This window comes from Protopterus annectens, chromosome 7.part0 (assembly GCF_019279795.1).
Source record: "Protopterus annectens isolate FY-2018-M chromosome 7.part0, PAN1.0, whole genome shotgun sequence".
Classification (NCBI taxonomy): Eukaryota; Metazoa; Chordata; order Ceratodontiformes; family Protopteridae; genus Protopterus; species Protopterus annectens.
In genome coordinates, this window is record NC_056739.1 from 119,590,720 (window position 1) to 119,607,980 (window position 17,261).

Here is a 17,261-nt window from a genome sequence, read left to right on the forward strand (position 1 = left end):
CAATGAGATTCTACTGAGGCTCACATGTCATTCCAGGGGCACACGATGAGATTCTACTGAGGCTCACTTGTCATTCCAGGGGCACACGATGAGATTCTACTGAGGCTCACATGTCATTCCAGGGGCACACGATGAGATTCTACTGAGGCTCACATGTCATTCCAGGGGCACAGGATGAGATTCTGCTGAGGCTCACTTGTCATTCCTGGGCCAGGATGCAACTCTACCGAGGCTCACTTGTCATTCCAGGGGCACACGATGAGATTCTACTGAGGCTCACTTGTCATTCCAGGGGCACACGATGAGATTCTACTGAGGCTCACATGTCATTCCAGGGGCACACGATGAGATTCTACTGAGGCTCACATGTCATTCCAGGGGCACAGGATAAGATTCTACTGAGGCTCACTTGTCATTCCAGGGGCACACGATGAGATTCTACTGAGGCTCACTTGTCATTCCAGGGGCACACGATGAGATTCTACTGAGGCTCACATGTCATTCCAGGGGCACACGATGAGATTCTACTGAGGCTCACATGTCATTCCAGGGGCACACGATGAGATTCTACTGAGGCTCACTTGTCATTCCAGGGGCACATGATGAGATTCTACTGAGGCTCACATGTCATTCCAGGGGCACACGATGAGATTCTACTGAGGCTCACATGTCATTCCAGGGGCACATGATGAGATTCTACTGAGGCTCACTTGTCATCCAAGGGGCACACGATGAGATTCTACTGAGGCTCACATGTCATTCCAGGGGTACACAATGAGATTCTACTGAGGCTCACATGTCATTCCAGGGGCACACGATGAGATTCTACTGAGGCTCACTTGTCATTCCAGGGGCACACGATGAGATTCTACTGAGGCTCACATGTCATTCCAGGGGCACACGATGAGATTCTACTGAGGCTCACATGTCATTCCAGGGGCACAGGATGAGATTCTGCTGAGGCTCACTTGTCATTCCTGGGCCAGGATGCAACTCTACCGAGGCTCACTTGTCATTCCAGGGGCACACGATGAGATTCTACTGAGGCTCACTTGTCATTCCAGGGGCACACGATGAGATTCTACTGAGGCTCACATGTCATTCCAGGGGCACACGATGAGATTCTACTGAGGCTCACATGTCATTCCAGGGGCACACGATGAGATTCTACTGAGGCTCACATGTCATTCCAGGGGCACACGATGAGATTCTACTGAGGCTCACATGTCATTCCAGGGGCACAGGATGAGATTGTACTGAGGCTCACTTGTCATTCCAGGGGCACACGATGAGATTCTACTGAGGCTCACATGTCATTCCAGGGGCACACGATGAGATTCTACTGAGGCTCACATGTCATTCCAGGGGCACACGATGAGATTCTACTGAGGCTCACATGTCATTCCAGGGGCACACAATGAGATTCTACTGAGGCTCACATGTCATTCCAGGGGCACACGATGAGATTCTACTGAGGCTCACATGTCATTCCAGGGGCACATGATGAGATTCTACTGAGGCTCACTTGTCATTCCAGGGGCACACGATGAGATTCTGCTGAGGCTCACTTGTCATTCCATACTCGGTAGTTTACAGAGGGCTTATCTTTTGCATCATCTGAAGAAGAATGAAATGCAGAGTGGCTGTAAGTGATGGTGTTTTTAGAATTACTGTCTGACTCGAACTGCTGCCTCTTACAAACGCTAAGTCCCCCTCGCCAAATAATTTCTTAGTCTGGAGATGACATTTTCAGCTGGCTAATAATTTTTATTCAAAACACAGAGTCTGATTCTAAAGTATCTGCTCTCGGTGTAAGTGGCCACTTATACTGAGAGCAGATCCTTTAGAATCCATTTCCTGGTGTTAGCCTGTTTATGGACAGGCCTTACACTCAGTAGAATCTCATCGTGTGCCCCTGGAATGACATGTGAGCCTCAGTAGAATCTCATCGTGTGCCAGGCATCTCTGATCAGTACTAGCAAAAAATTACGATCCCTCATAAAATCCTCCAAGGCCAGCTTCGAGAGAAAAATTGCACAGGACACCAAAGACAATCATAAGGCTTTTTTCAGTTATGTTAGAAACCTGGGATGCAACTCCCAGACTTGTTCTGAGTTGATTCTAAACGACAAAAAATACAGTGAACCCACAGACATCGCCAATATCCTGGCAGACAGGTTCAGTGCAAACTTCTCCCCCCCCCCAGAAGAGTAAGTATCTATCCCAGCAGAGGGCTGCCTCCCAAACATCTCTGATGCTCAGGTGAAGGCTGCCCTCTCCAAAGCAAAAAAAAACTACTTCCATGGGACCAGATGGCGTCCCAGGTTGCGTCCTACATGAACTCCAAGAGGAACTAATCCCTCAAATAAAACAGCTATACAATCTCAGCCTCACTACAGGATATGTGCCCACAGAATGGCGTGCAGCAACAGTGGTCCCACTCCACAAAGGTGGAGCCTCTACGGACCCTGGAAACTATCGCCCCATAAGCCTGACTAGCTTAGTCTGCAAGGCTATGGAGAGGATCATCATGGAGCTCATAAACAAAGACATTGGGGACCTACAGACACTAGATCCTACCCAGTTCGGCTTTGTCAAGGGCAGATCCTGCCTTTTGAACCTGGTTGACTTCTTCGAAACAGTCACCAAAGCCATAGATGAAGGGAAGGTAGTCCACACAGCCTATCTGGACCTTGCAAAGGCATTTGACACAATACCCCACTCGGGCATCATATATAAGCTATCCAGCTTAAATATAAACCCCTATGTCACAAGATGGGTCGCAAACTGGCTCAAAGACAGAACCCACAGAGTGAGAGTTGCTGGAGCCATGTCAGACTCGAAACCAGTCACAAGTGGCATCCCACAGGGTTCTGTCCTGGGGCCACTCTTGTTCGGTATATACTTTTCCGAGGTACAGGCAAACGTGGGAGGACTATGGCTCACCAAGTTCGCAGACGACTGCAAACTGGGTGCCATAATCAACTCTCCAGCTGACACAAACATCCTTCAAAAAGGTCTCACAGAGACAGATAACTGGTGCCAGCGCCATGGTTTAAAGCTAAATGCCAAAAAATGTATAGTCATACCCTTTGGCAAAAACAATGTGCCCACAAATTATCACATAGGCGGAAACCCATTAAGTACAGAGAAAGTTATTAGGGACCTGGGGACCCAAGTTGATAGCAATCTCTCCTTTGAAAACCACATTGCCAAAGTGGTTAGAAAGACCTTCTACATAGCCCACCTCATCACGAAGGGTTTCACATCTAGATCAAGAGAGGTAATCGTGCCCTTTATTCATCCCTCATCAGGCCCATCATAGAATACAATGCCCCTTTTGGGATGTACCTTACCCGACACCTGCAGCAATTAGAAAGACCCCAAAAGTATCTCACCAAGAGGATCAAGGGTCTCAAACAGATGCCATATGCTGCTCTGTTAAAAACTGCAGCTCTACTCAGTTGCATACCGCCTACTTGAGGCGATCTATGCCTGACATACAAAGCTATGTCAAATCCAGAATTAATGGACATGCTCCACCTCAGTAAATCTAAATCCCTTAGAGCCACACGCTCGAGGGACTTGAACCTCAGCACAGAAATAAATAGAACTTGCTGGAGGGACAGGTTCATAACCCAGAGGCTCCCTTCGCTCTGGAATAGAATTCCAGTTCATGTGAGGCAGAGCACCTCACTGAATCTCTTCAAGAAGAATCTCGATAGGTGGATGGGGGATCGTAGGTTTGTCCCAGGGATTACTCCCATGTCACTATTAGACAGAGGCACAGTAAACTAAACCTTAAAAAGGGCACAGTATACTCAAATCAAGGGGTGGCGTAAGCCATACAGAATCGGGCTAGGCTTATAATTGCCTCAGGGCAGATAGCCTAGTATGAACCTATGAACCTATAAGTCACTTACACTGAGAGCAATTATTTTGGAATTTAACTCATTGTGTGTGCGTCTATGTTTGTGTATAGTTTTGTATATATATATATATATATATATATATATATATATATATATATATATATATATATATATATATATATATATATATATATATATATATATACATACACACACACATACATACACACACACACACACACACACACACACAGACACACATATATATGTTTGTGTGTGTGTGTGTGCATGTGTGTGTGTGTGTGTGTGTGTGTGTGTGTGTGTGTGTGTGTGTGCATATATATATATATATATATATATATATATATATATATATACATGGATCTACTGTATTTGGTCGAATTTGATTTGGTCAAAAATGATTTCAGGCAGCCCACTTCACTGAAAGCTCATTTGACTGAAAGCTCATTTGGTCGAATTACATTTGGTTGAAAATGGTATTTAGCCCCACTGCAGTGCGACCCTGGAGAGAGTATACTAAGTATGGGGGCTGTGGGGGGGGCACAGCTCCTCACATTGGGGGGTGTGTGGGGCATAGCCCCCCACATAATTGCATTTTATGTACTATTATACATGCGTATACATTAAAAATACATTGAAACATATAACGTCAGTAAAAACTGGTTGCAAAATGTGCCCCCCACACCCCCCAACTTCATATTCTTAGTCCAGGGTCGCACTGCAGTGGGGCAGGAGCTATATTCCATTTTCAACCAAATGTAATTCGACCAAATGAGCTTTCAGTCAAACGTGCTTTCAGTGAAGTGTGCTGCCTGAAATCATTTTCAACCAAATGCGATTCGACTAAGAGCAGTAGACCTCGATACACACACACACACACACACACACACACACACGCACACACACACACACACGCACACACACACACACACACACACATGGGTGTCGGACACTGTATCAAATGTACCATGTCCTCACATGCAGTAGGTCAAAGCCAAATGGTCAGCACAGTTAGGGGGTCAGCAGGTGTGCGAGATTAACATTCCCTGGGTAGGAGATTATTTCCTTTTCCCAGGGCTTTTGTGATCTTGGAGTTACTTCACGTTGGTTTTGTCATTCTAAGCATGCATTCGACACTCAGACATCAATCTGTAGGGTGCAGGGACACTCTACATTCGATACAGTGTTTTACACGTGTATATTCCATGGGATGTGATAGTATCCCAGGCCGTATTCTGCACCATCTCCAGCATGAACTGGCTTCACCATTGAGCAGTCTATTCAACCACAGCCTAAGTACAGGCTTTATTCCAGCAGACTGGAGAACTGTCATTGTCATTCCCTTGCACAAAGGTGTTGCCACTACTGACCCTGGAAACTCTCGCCCCATTAACTTGACAAGTCTGATCTCTAAAGCCATGGAGCGTATTATTATGCATCTCATAAACAAGGACATAGGCAATCTCCAAGCACTTGACCCCACCCATTTCAGATTTGTCAAGGGCAGATCTTGCCTGTTGAACCTGGTTGACTTCTTTGAGACTGTCACCAAGGTTCTGGATGAGGGAAAGTCAGTACATATGCTTACCTGGAATTGGCCAAGGCCTTTGATACAATCGCCCACTCAGGCATCATCAGAAAGCTAACACAACTTGGTGTAAATTCCAGTCTCATCAGGTGGGCAGCCTACTGGCTCAATGACAGGACCATGAAGGTCAAAATAGGTGCCTCCACCTTCAATAGCAGACATGTCACAAGTGGAGTTCCCCAGGGGGTCTGTCCTGGGACTCCTACGGTTTGGCATCTTCTTCTCAGAGGTCCAGGCATAGACAAAAGGCCTGTGGCTGACTAAGTTTGCAGACGACTGTAAGTTGGGTGCTGTCATTGACTCCCCAAATGATGTTAACATACTGCAAGAGGGCATCACAGCAACTAAAGACTGGTGCCAAAGTCATGGCCTCAAGCTAAATGTGAAAAATGTATCATCATACCATTCGGCAAAAACATGGCCCCTACTGATTACCACATCAAAGAAAACCCCCTCACACACAACCTGTGGTGAGAGACCTGGTTACTTAGCTTAATGATCTCACATTTGACCATTATGTAGCTGCAGTGTTCAGAAAAGCCTTTTTCTTGGTTCTTCTCATAAGTAAAGGGATTGCATCCAGAAAAAAGGAGGTTATTACCTCTCTGTACTCCTTCCTCATTAGACCAATAATTGAGTATAGCACCCTGTTTGGTATGTACCTCTCCAAACATCTGCACTAACTGGAAAGGCCACAGAAATACTTCACAAAGAGAATTCATGGCCTGCAACACCTGTCCTATGCAGACAGGCTCAAACCTCTATCACTCTACTTGGTATCATACAGATTGCTCACAGGTGATCTGTGTCTCATCTACAAGGCAATCCCAGACCCTGTCCTACTAGAGATGCTCCATATCTGTAAGTCTAACTCCTCACACATTACCCGCTTGAAAGTCCTGAATCTAATATGTGACATCAACAAAACCTGCTGGAGAGACAGGTTTGTCTCCCAGAGGCTGCCCTGTCTTGAACAGACTTCCCATCCACGTCAAATAGAGTACCTCACAGACCCTCTTCATTGCAACCTTGATGAGTGGATAGTCATCCACAAATTTTTCCCAGGGGTTCCACCTGTCCCTCATTGACAGAAGCGACAGGTGCTGATTGAGGTTTCTTTTTGGGGATAAACTCTTGGCTAGGCTTGTAAGGGTCCCAGGGCCATTAGCCTAGTAACCTCCTATGATCCTTTAGCTATCTACCTATCTATAGATATAGATATATATTTGTGTGTGTGTGTTTGTGTGCATTTTGTAATGCATTGTCATTTGTCTCTGGTTCTCTGTAAGTAATAGCAAAACAGCAATTTGACTGTATTGTTTTAACTGAAATGAAGTAATATCATTTATTATTTTATTTTTATTTATTTTACATTTGTTAACCGGGCTAATCTGACTGGATATATTTCCATTTTCAGCAGAGGCCCGGGGAGAAAAGCTCCACATATGGACATAAGAGATTTATAATGAGTACAAATAACAAGTTACAAATAACAAGTTACAGACTTGTAACACTTCAACCAATGCATCTTGATTACAAAAAGAAGGCAACTGGAAAAACTAAAATACATTCTATTAAACATCAATACAACTTCTAGAACCTGATAAATAATAAGAGAGACCAGGGAAAAGAACTAAAAGATTGAAACCTAAAACTAGATTACAAAGAATTACACTACCTAGACTATCTAAATACTATCATCTTTAGCATAATCACATATTGTAGCATGAGAAGAGAGGGTAAAGGGACAGGGGTTAGCAAAAAACAAGCAGTAGAAGGGCAGTGTAGAGTGGATAAAGATATCAGCTTCCTGGGAATAGGGTCAGAGACACAAGGAATAGGATTTGTGAGGAGAAGGAGGCAAGGTGGTGAAAGGCCAGTTAAGGGGGGGGGCGTAAGAAAAGGGAGAGGAGTGGTAGGTAAGGAATTAACATTTAATCAGGATTTGAACAGGGACACATCCAGTGGCTTTTCAGGTAGATTCTAAGTTTTTGTTTAAACAAAGTAGTAGATGCCATAGAAGTAAGTTCAGTAGGAAGTTGATTCCAGTGTTTACCCAAGGCATTTGAGAAGAGGGGGTCACCAGCTAGGTTATTAGATTTTGTCAAGGAAACTAGCAGTTTGTTTGATGAGCGGAGGGAGTTTAGATTAGAATATGTGGTTAAGAGGTTAGAAAGTGCAGGTGTATTTTGACTTTGGTATAGAGCTCTATGGACAACTGTAAGTTGTAGACATTTCAAGCCAGTTAAGTTGCTGCAGATTTAAACAGAACTAAAGAATGATTTTTGTCCTGAGCTGAAACAGCATACACAGCAAAACAAACTAAATGTTATTTCACACCTAAGGCAGCCTGTGAATGGTTCACCTCTCAGGCCTCTGCTCGTAAATGTATAATCTCCCATGCCCCTGCTTACATTTATCAGAACTTGTCAGAGATTTAGGGTGCATGGCTACGCTTAAAAAGACCCTTGTGGTCGTTAGCCTAGTAAACACCTATGAACCTATATAGCTGCCTATTGCCACCCTCCCACTAATCAGTCGAAACCTCACCTTGCAGGGTCCTACCAATATGACATAAAGTATCTCCCATCAGGTCAAACTACTGTTCTTTATTACTACCCTGACCCCAGAGTGTAGTGGTATTCCTGAGTGTAATCACAGCCCCAGACTTGTGAAAATTCAGCCAGTAACTTATGTCCTGTTTATGATCACAGACCCTTCCAAGAGGCTGTCTTTCAGGGGGTAAAGCAGGTACTGAATGAGTTTGTTCAGTCAGTATTGTTTCCCCAATTTTCAGATGAATTTTCTGAGTAAAGGTTTTGCTGTTGTGTTACCCTTTCAGACCTGACAGCATTTTAAAATTCACACTGTTGACAAATGCATGTCTTGTGCTCTGAAAGCTTTTCCACTATTTTGCAAAGGTGTTAACTGGAGCTTGTGTTAGGAATCATGGCAACAAAAAATTCAAGCTGAAAAACAAAGGTAGTATATTTGATTAGCAATTTAACAGTGGAAAAGTAAGTAAATGGTTTGAATGCTTCTGGTATTCTTCCAAATGACATTTTTTTAAACACTGCTTCTTAAATGATTAAAAATGTACATCATACATGGCATGTCTACAGCTAGTGGCATTTGGCTTTATTGGACTAAATGTACCCATAAAGACTTACAAAGTAAAAAGTCATGGGCAGTCAGAAGCCATTTAGCTGAAACACTGGTATGCCTTTAAGGGGTAATTTGCATACATCCCATGGGCCTCCACTACAGGAGATTTAAAGTCTTACACAATGAAGACTTTAGCTTGCCTTGGGTGTTTTTATAGTGTTTACTGAATAGTTTGTTCAATGTCTTTACCTTTTAGTTTTTTTTTAAAAGAAGATAGTGAGTTGCACTGTTTAACATGCAGGGGAAGTTTATTCCAGAGGTTGGGGGGGGGTGCTCAGTTATAAAGCTGTGCCTCCATTGTGTTTTATTGGTTGGTGAAGAGTTAGGTCCCTGATTCTAATACTGGTGGAGATATTGGACTTCTTCAGAAACAGGAGGTCCAGGACAATCAGATCTCTAATAGTGCAGTAGGCAACACAGAAATCTCCCCTGAAAGGTTTACAAGACACAAAATAAAATGATAAGAGCTTCCATTCTCTCTTAATAGCTCAGGATACATCTCAAAGGGGGAATTACACTCCATAACTGGCCTGATCAATGTTGAGAATAAGGGAGTGATTGCTTCTTTTGATGACATTAATTTGTCAATTAGCTGGGCTAAATTAAAGGCTTTCCTGACAACCATTGTTACATGAGAGTGAAAAGAGAGGAAGCTATCAGCTCAAGTACTTATGTCCTTAACTACATTTTTGTTTTGTTGAGATGTGCTGTCTAGATGAGATGAGGAGTTGTCTACCAAAAGAGATGATACTACTACATCTTTTGGCATTTAGTTTGAGGTAATTTTACTGCACCAGGACTTTATTAGGGCGAGTTAATTCTAGATGGTTTTAGTGACATAGGGTGACTTTAAAACATTCCCCAGTTTGAAATGGTCTGTAAACTTTGTAAACAGAGGTCTTGCCTGTCCTCTTCGAGATCTGAACAGTAAACACCAAAAAGGAGAGATCCCAGCACCAAGTACTGCTGCAGTGTCATTTCGCTTTAGAACCAAAGCCTACTACACAGAGAAATGGAAGACCCAAAACAATGTAACAGTTGTAGTGAGCGATAGTCCTTTGAAGACAATGCGGGATGTCATCAAAATAAGTGACAAAATCATGTCAATATTTCAGAGCCGTCTCTACTGAAACAGCTGGCCTTCAGCATAAATTACTGGTGGCCACAATTAGCTACAAGCAATGGTAAGAAAACTATGTAAGGTCAACAGAGACTATGTTGAAGATCTGGAAGTTGGCTGCAGTGAAAGGAGAAGACAACAAGGAAATATTCAGGGCTGTAGCAGAGGACATAGGTGGAGTTGAAGAAGAATGGTAGTGCCTCAAAAGCATGTGTTAGGACTATAGAAAGGATATGTGATCAAGCGAGGTAGGAAAATAAAGGTACACCTAAAAGTTGCTGAGTTAGTAGTTCATCACAGTGCTTTTGTTGGCTGTTAGTTTATCAAGTGGGTGATTTATCAGTATATGCAATTATTTTTTTTGTCAATAATACCGTATTCCAAGTGTTATTTTGTGAGATTAATTTATTGCTCTGAGTACTTGCTGCTAGTGCTTAGACTGATGGCAAGCTGGCAGTGTTTAGATTGCTTTGGGAGATTTTTTTCTTTTTTGATGTTGTGCGATCCTTGAGTTTGCATATAAAAGTTCAGGGGGTTGTTGAGGGGGGTCTATATTAAAAGACCGAAGAGGTGTTTCAGCGAACACCTCTTGGTTGACACATAATGAGCGAACGCACTAAAGTGCGAATACTCAAAACAGCGGATGTTATGTAGTCCTATCTCGCCTACATTCTTCACTTGTGGGTTCGGAGCCGAATGTCGGCTCCGACTTGGCCTATTTACGAGCTCGAAAGTCTTTGATTGGCTGGGCTAAGATGGTATCCCACAATACACTGCTTCACATCCCCAGATCTCGTTTGCCGCTTGTAGAGCTCGGACGTGGTCTCGACTTGGCTGTGGCTAAGTATTACAAAAAACCTCTTTTTTCTGAAGATTTTTGGCAAATTTTTGGCTAATTGTGTGTATTCAAATAGAGTTCTTATTAGTGTTGTTGCTGCTTTACTTTTGTGGGTTGCGAGTGTGTTTGCGTGTGGTATCCCTTACTCCCTCGGGCTAGGCCCGTTTAAGTTAGAGGACCTAGTCCTCCTTGTGGTGTTTGTCTGGCTGTCTTTAGGTGCGTCTCTCTTATTTTAAGTTGAGAACTGTTTTATTTAGAGGTTCTCCCCTGTGCCTTGTTTGTGTTTTTCGTGTTCACTGGTTTCTGTGTCGGCGGTTTCTCACCTCTTGTCAGTAGCGGCTGCTATTGTTGGCTGGCATGTCTAAGGAACAAAAAGAGCATAAGCCCTCGGGCTTTAAGAAGTGTACTAAGTGTGCCTATAAAATGTCTATCACAGAAGGACATTCAGTCTGTGTTTACTGTCTTGGAGCCATCCACCTTCAGGAGTCGTGCAGTTTCTGCCACACCTTTAGTCCTCGGGTGCTCCAAGAGAGGAAAAACAAATTGATCCTAAAGGGACTGCTAAAACCATCCTTTGAGGAGGATTTAGGTTTGGCTCCCAGCTCCCAGTCGAAGTCTAAATCCTTCAAATCCAAGAAGAGGTCTCCGGCTCCATCTATTGTTTCGGAGCCACCTTGTAAAATTACCATTGTCGAATCTGCTTCCTCGGATCCACCGACATCAGGGCCGCAGGAGGTAGCTGTGTCGACTGAGTCTGCGTCCGCTCTGATAATTTTGGAACCGATTCGGAGCCGGTCGCCAAGTTTGAAGCAAGCTTGTCCGGATAGGAGGTCTAGGTCTCCATCCATTTCCTCCAAATCCTCCAGGCTTTCTGATTTGGATGTAGATAGGGTGGTGCAGAGGCTCCTACAGTCGCCGGTGTTGGCCAAACTTTTCTCGGCTCTGACCCAGTCGGCTCCGGAGCCAGCTCTGTTAGTTGTACCTGCTATTCCTCCTCCGAGCGCATCCTTGTTGTTGGAGCCGGTAACTTCCGCTCCGAAGGACGTTCCTGTGCCGGCGCCAATCCCCCAGTGGGGTTTATCGGTGCCCGCATTGGCTCCGACCTTGTCGGTTCTGTCCACAGGGTTCAGGACTCGGGTCTCCTCGGTCGGGCCTGAGGGGGATGTCTCAGAACACCCCTCGGTTCCGAGCCTCCCCCTTGGTGCCTCGGCTGCGAGGACACTGGTCCCGGTCATGGCCTTGGAAGGTGGCCGGTCCTCCGATTCGGGAGGTCCCACCTTCGAGGCTATGCGGAGCATGCTGGCTAGGTCAGCTACTTCTCTTGGATTGGTTATTCCGTCCCCCACAACACCGGTGAGAGCTTCTGACACCCACCTATCCTTGGATAGCAGAGCGCTAGGGCCTAAGGATACCCCAACGAGTGGTCCCCTTCTTTCTGAGGGACCCTCAGAGCCTGTGCCTGAGGAACCCCCCAGAAAGAATTCTTGCAAGAGGAAGTACATAGACTCCCAGGACGAGTCTCTCACTTCCAATACTGACCTCAAGGAATCAGAGGGGTCCCCTAGGTCTTCCTCTGAGGACGTTTTGTTCTCCGATATACTGGAGATTTTGAAACGAAGAGGAGACTGGCCCTCCAAAACCCCCTCCGAGGAGGAGTCAGTATTCCTTAAGGCCTTTGGCGCTCAGCCCTCTGCCTCCTCGGTGTCTCCACCCTTCGACGAGCTCCTGGACCTTATTTGTTGGAGGGTGTGGGAGACTCCGGACTCCGTGGAGCCTGTTCCTCGATGCCCCAACAAATTTTTGTCTGCTCCCCCAGGGAAAGAATTTTTGACAAAGGGAGTCCCAGTAGATGCTATGGTGGTGGCGGCTGCCACACAGAAGGAAGTTGCTGAGTCTTCCTCTTCGGTCCATCCTCCTAACAAGGAGTCTAGGACTATGGATCGGTGCGGGAAGCATACACTGTCTTCAGCAACCTTTACCTTGTGGTCGCTGAATTATTTGTCTCATTTCACGTGGCTCCAGAGAGATCTCCTTAAGGAGTTAGGAGATACTCTAACGGGTAACGTGCCTGAGGCGGTGGCTCAGACTGTCAACGCTCAGCTCTCTACCCTCAACTCCATTGCTAACTCGTCCATGCGACTGATTTCGTACGCGGCCGAGGGAGCTAGTAGGGCAGCTAGTTCAGGGGTGGCCCTCAGGAGGCAAGCCTGGCTATGCCTGTGTCACTTTGCGGAGGCCTTTAAGTCTTCTTTTTCTGATGCCCCCTTCGATGGTTCCTCCTTGTTCGGGACCAAAGTGAAAGACACACTCACCAGGTGCGAGCAAGAGGGAAAGACCTTGTCTGCCGTGGGAGTCTGGTTTTCCCTTCCGTGGAGGCCTTATCCCAAGGCTCAGCGAGGGGGAAAGATGTGGTTCAAAAAATCTCAAAGGTCTTTTCCTACCGCAGAGGGTGAGACCCCCCCCGAGGCAGGGGATGGGGGTCGTATTCAGGGAGACGTCGCCCCAGAGGCAGAGGGGGCCCCCGCAATTCTGGGGACCGTGATTCCTTTCATGGTTCCCCATACACTCATTCCTGAGGGTGTGCCCGACTGTGCTTCTCCGGAGGCAGTCGGGGGTTGAATTTCCCGGTATCCGGAAGCCTGGGTCAACATCACCCAAGACAGATGGGTATTAGGGAAAATTGCTGGAGGTTACACCATCCCATTTCACTCCACACCCCCCCCCGTCAAAAGGATCCCAGACGTTCCACCCAGTCAAAGGGGTCATGCAGCAACAGAGGTTTCTCAGCTGCTAGAAAAAGGAGTCATCCAACCAGTCCCCCCAGACCAGATCGGATTAGGGACTTACTCAAGATTCTTTTTGGTGCTGAAAAGAACTAGGGACCTGAGACCCATTTTGGATCTCAGCCGACTCAATCATTACGTACACAAGTCCAAATTCTGGATGGTCACGCTACAATCGATTCTCCCATTATTGGGAAAGGAAGTATGGATGTGCTCCATCGACCTGAAGGATGCTTATTACCACATCAAAATGGACAGAGCATCCAGATGTCATCTATGCTTCCGGCTGGGAGCTAGGCACTTCCAGTTTCTAGCCCTGCCCTTTGGTCTCACCACAGCCCCCAGGGTGTTCACCAAGTGCATGGCAGTGGTGACGGCTCACTTGAGACGTCAAGGATTCCAGGTGTTTCCTTACCTGGACGACTGGCTCCTATCTGCCCCCACCAAGCATCTACTTCTTCAAAACAGCGATACTGCTATCGATCTTTGTCACCAGTTAGGCATCACAATAAACTGGAAAAAATCTGCCTTGCTACCCTCACAGCGTGTCTCATTTATAGGAGCAGAGTTGGACACTATTCGATTGAGACCATTCCTACCTATGGAGAGGATCACAGGGTTGCAACGACAGGTTCGGATGATGATGTCTCTGACACGTGTGAGGGCAAGACTAGTTCTTCAGTTACTGGGGACAATGGCGTCCACTATCATGATGGTCCCGTTAGCGAGGTTACATATGAGGATCCTACAATGGCTCCTATTCACCCAATGGTCCTTCCAAAGACTACCGCTATCCCATCCTATCTTAATCACAGGCAAATGCAAGCAGGACCTCAGTTGGTGGCTATGCACCAACAACTTAGACGTAGGGAAACCCTTTGTTCCACCCAACCCAGTAGCCAGTGACCACGGACGCCTCCCGGATAGGGTGGGGGGGCATTATCTCAGCAGGATGGTCCAAGGCACGTGGCAGGAGCATGAGATAGACTTGCACATAAATGTCCTGGAGATGAGGGCAGTGCTCCTAGCATTGCAGGCACTTCAGGATGTCCTCCCTCTAGGGACTATTGCGATACACTCAGACAACATGTCAGTAGTGTGGTATCTCAACAAACAAGGAGGAACCAGATCGTACCCACTATGCAGGGAGGCCATGAGAGTGTGGAATTGGGTGATAGCTTCCCAACGGGCCTTGGTGGCAATGCACATCCCGGGGAAAACCACTGATTGCAGACAGGCTAAGCAGGGCGATCCTCATGCCTTACGAGTGGTCCTTGAACCACCGGGTGGCAGACAGTATATTCAGCAAATGGGGTCAGCCTTGCTGCGATTTGTTTGCCAGCCCCCTTAATGCAAAATGCAGCAACTACTTCTTGCTGATCCCCCCACCGGGGGAATCTACAAGGGACGCTCTTGCGCACGATTGGCCCTCGGGTCTGCTGTATGCTTTCCCTCCGTTTCCCCTTATCTCGAGGGTGATTCAGAAAGCGCTATCCTTGGGAAGCAAATTGATTCTGATCGCGCCACACTGGCCCCAACAAGTATGGTTCCCCTTCCTTCAACCTTACATCATGGATGCTCCTTGGACTCTGTACCCTCGTCCAGACTTGCTGACACATTTGTTGGGACAGCTCCATTCCTCCCTGGAGACCCTCCGGCTGACTGCCTGGCTACTCCACTTCCATTCATAGTCAGGTGTCATGATTTTTCTCCAGACGTGGTCCATATTCTATCATCCTCTCATAAGCCATCCACTAGGAAGATCTACTCTAGCAAGTGGAAAAGGTTTTCGATATGGGCCCAGTCCAAAGGTATTGACCCCTACACAGCCCCCATTGACTCTGTGTTGGACTTTTTATCTCATTTATTCTACTAAGGGTCTGCCTCAGCCACCATCAAAGTTCAGCTGGCGGCTATTTCAAATTATCATGTGGCTTATGAACCTAGCTTAATGGCACACAGGCTGTGTAGAGCATTCCTGAAAGGCACTCTTCTCCTTCGTTTCCCTGTATCTCAACCTGTTATGCCCTGGGACCTCAATTTTGTTCTGCAGGCCCTCACTCTCCCACCCTTTGAGCCCACGGCTTCCTGCGATTTAAAATTTCTTACATGGAAATCTGACTTTTTGATAGCGATCACATCAGCTAGACAAGTATCAGAACTCCAGGCCCTATCAGTCAAGCCCCCATACTTGGTATTCCATAAAGATAGAGTTTCTCTCAGACCAAATCTGTCCTTTCTTCCCAAAGTGGCTTCCTTATCTAATATTAATCAGTCCATTGAGCTGCCGGTCTTCTTCCCCAACTTCTCCAATAAGGCAGAGTACCAGTTTCATCTGGTGGATATTCATAGGCAACTACGCTTTTATCTACACAGGACTAAAGATTGGTGGAAGTCAGACCAGCTCTTCGTCTCGTTCTCAGAGAATCGCTTGGGGTCTGCGGTTTCCAAGGTCACCATCTCTAGGTGGATAGCTGGTTGCATCTCCTTTATTTATCAGGCAGGGGGAAAGAGCCTGCCTTTTCCAGTCAGAGCAGTTTCCACTTCCACAGCCTTTCAGGCTAGGTTATCGATGGATGATATATCTGCGGCTGCAACATGGGCTTCTCCTCACACGTTTGTTTCCCATTACAAATTGGATGTGGTGTCCAGGGGCAGATCATCTTTTGGCTCCACGGTGCTCAGGAGTATTTTCTATTGAGCCACCCAGGATGTAGGTGCTAGGGACGCTGTTCCACAAGTGAAGAATGTAGGTGAGATAGGACTACATAACATCAGTTAGTTATGTACTCACCATAACGTTAGATGTATGTAGTCCATCTCGCCTCACATTCTTAATTACCCCCCCCCCCACCGTCCCCCACGCCTGGAGGATTTGGAGGATTTCCTTGTACTTTTGACGTTACAGAGTCCCTTTGGATAATTTGTTGGACCTCGTTGTTATGGGTGTGTGTGTATGATTGGGCGATTGATACGATACTTATGTTGGCAGCAAACTAGATCTGGGGATGTGGAGCAGTGTATTGTGGGATACCATCTTAGCCAGCCAATCAAAGACTTTCGAGCTAGTAAATAGGTCGAGTCGGAGCCAACATTTGGCTCCAAACCCACAAGTGAAGAACGTGAGGCAAGATGGACTACATACATCTAACGTTATGGTGAGTACATAACGAACTGTTTCTTTCCCTGGGAAAGAAACCGCTAGCATAAACACACACGCACACTTTAAAACATAACAACTGTGCCCCCCACACACCCCCTAACTAAATATACCAACTTCAAGATCTCACTACAGTGAGGAAAGGGGCAAACACATGGGGATGGCCAACCGATTTCTTTCCCAGGGAAAGAAATTGCAGTTTTATGCATTCACGCTTTAGTGTGTTCACTCATTACGTGTCGACCAAGAGGTGTTCGCTGAAACACCTCTTCGGTCTTTTAATATAGACCAATTTAGGGCTTACCCCCTTCATTGAAAAGTACAGAAGGACTTGCTATTCTACAGAAAAATAGTGTGTATATTTTTTTTTTTTACTTGGCATCAGTATTTAACAACATTCTCCCCAGACCTACCCTGAAAATGTGCTCCTACCCAGTCGGACTTCCCTGGTAATCGAATGTCAATCAATAAATAAATAAAATCAGAAAAGTCCAGAGTGGGGGGTATATGTGAGTGTGTGCGTTTGCTTGTTTGTTTGTGTGTGTGTGTGTGTGTGTGTGTGTGTGTGTGTGTGTGTGTATGGACAATGTGTAGACCTGAAAGTAAGGTACTTAAGGAAAGCTGTTGTAGAATGCAGAAAGCAAGGACGTTATCAAAAGAAATCAGCAATGCATGAAGAATGGGAGCTAGAACAGCTGGAGCAGGTAAAACAGA

General features: G+C 45.9%; 1 protein-coding gene across 2 annotated transcripts in view; it reads left to right on the plus strand.

Moving 5' to 3' along the window:
* Positions 1-17,261, plus strand: part of PACSIN1 (protein kinase C and casein kinase substrate in neurons 1) — a 1,250,130-nt gene that overhangs the window by 735,979 nt on the left and 496,890 nt on the right. The gene's annotated exons all lie outside the window — the stretch shown is intronic.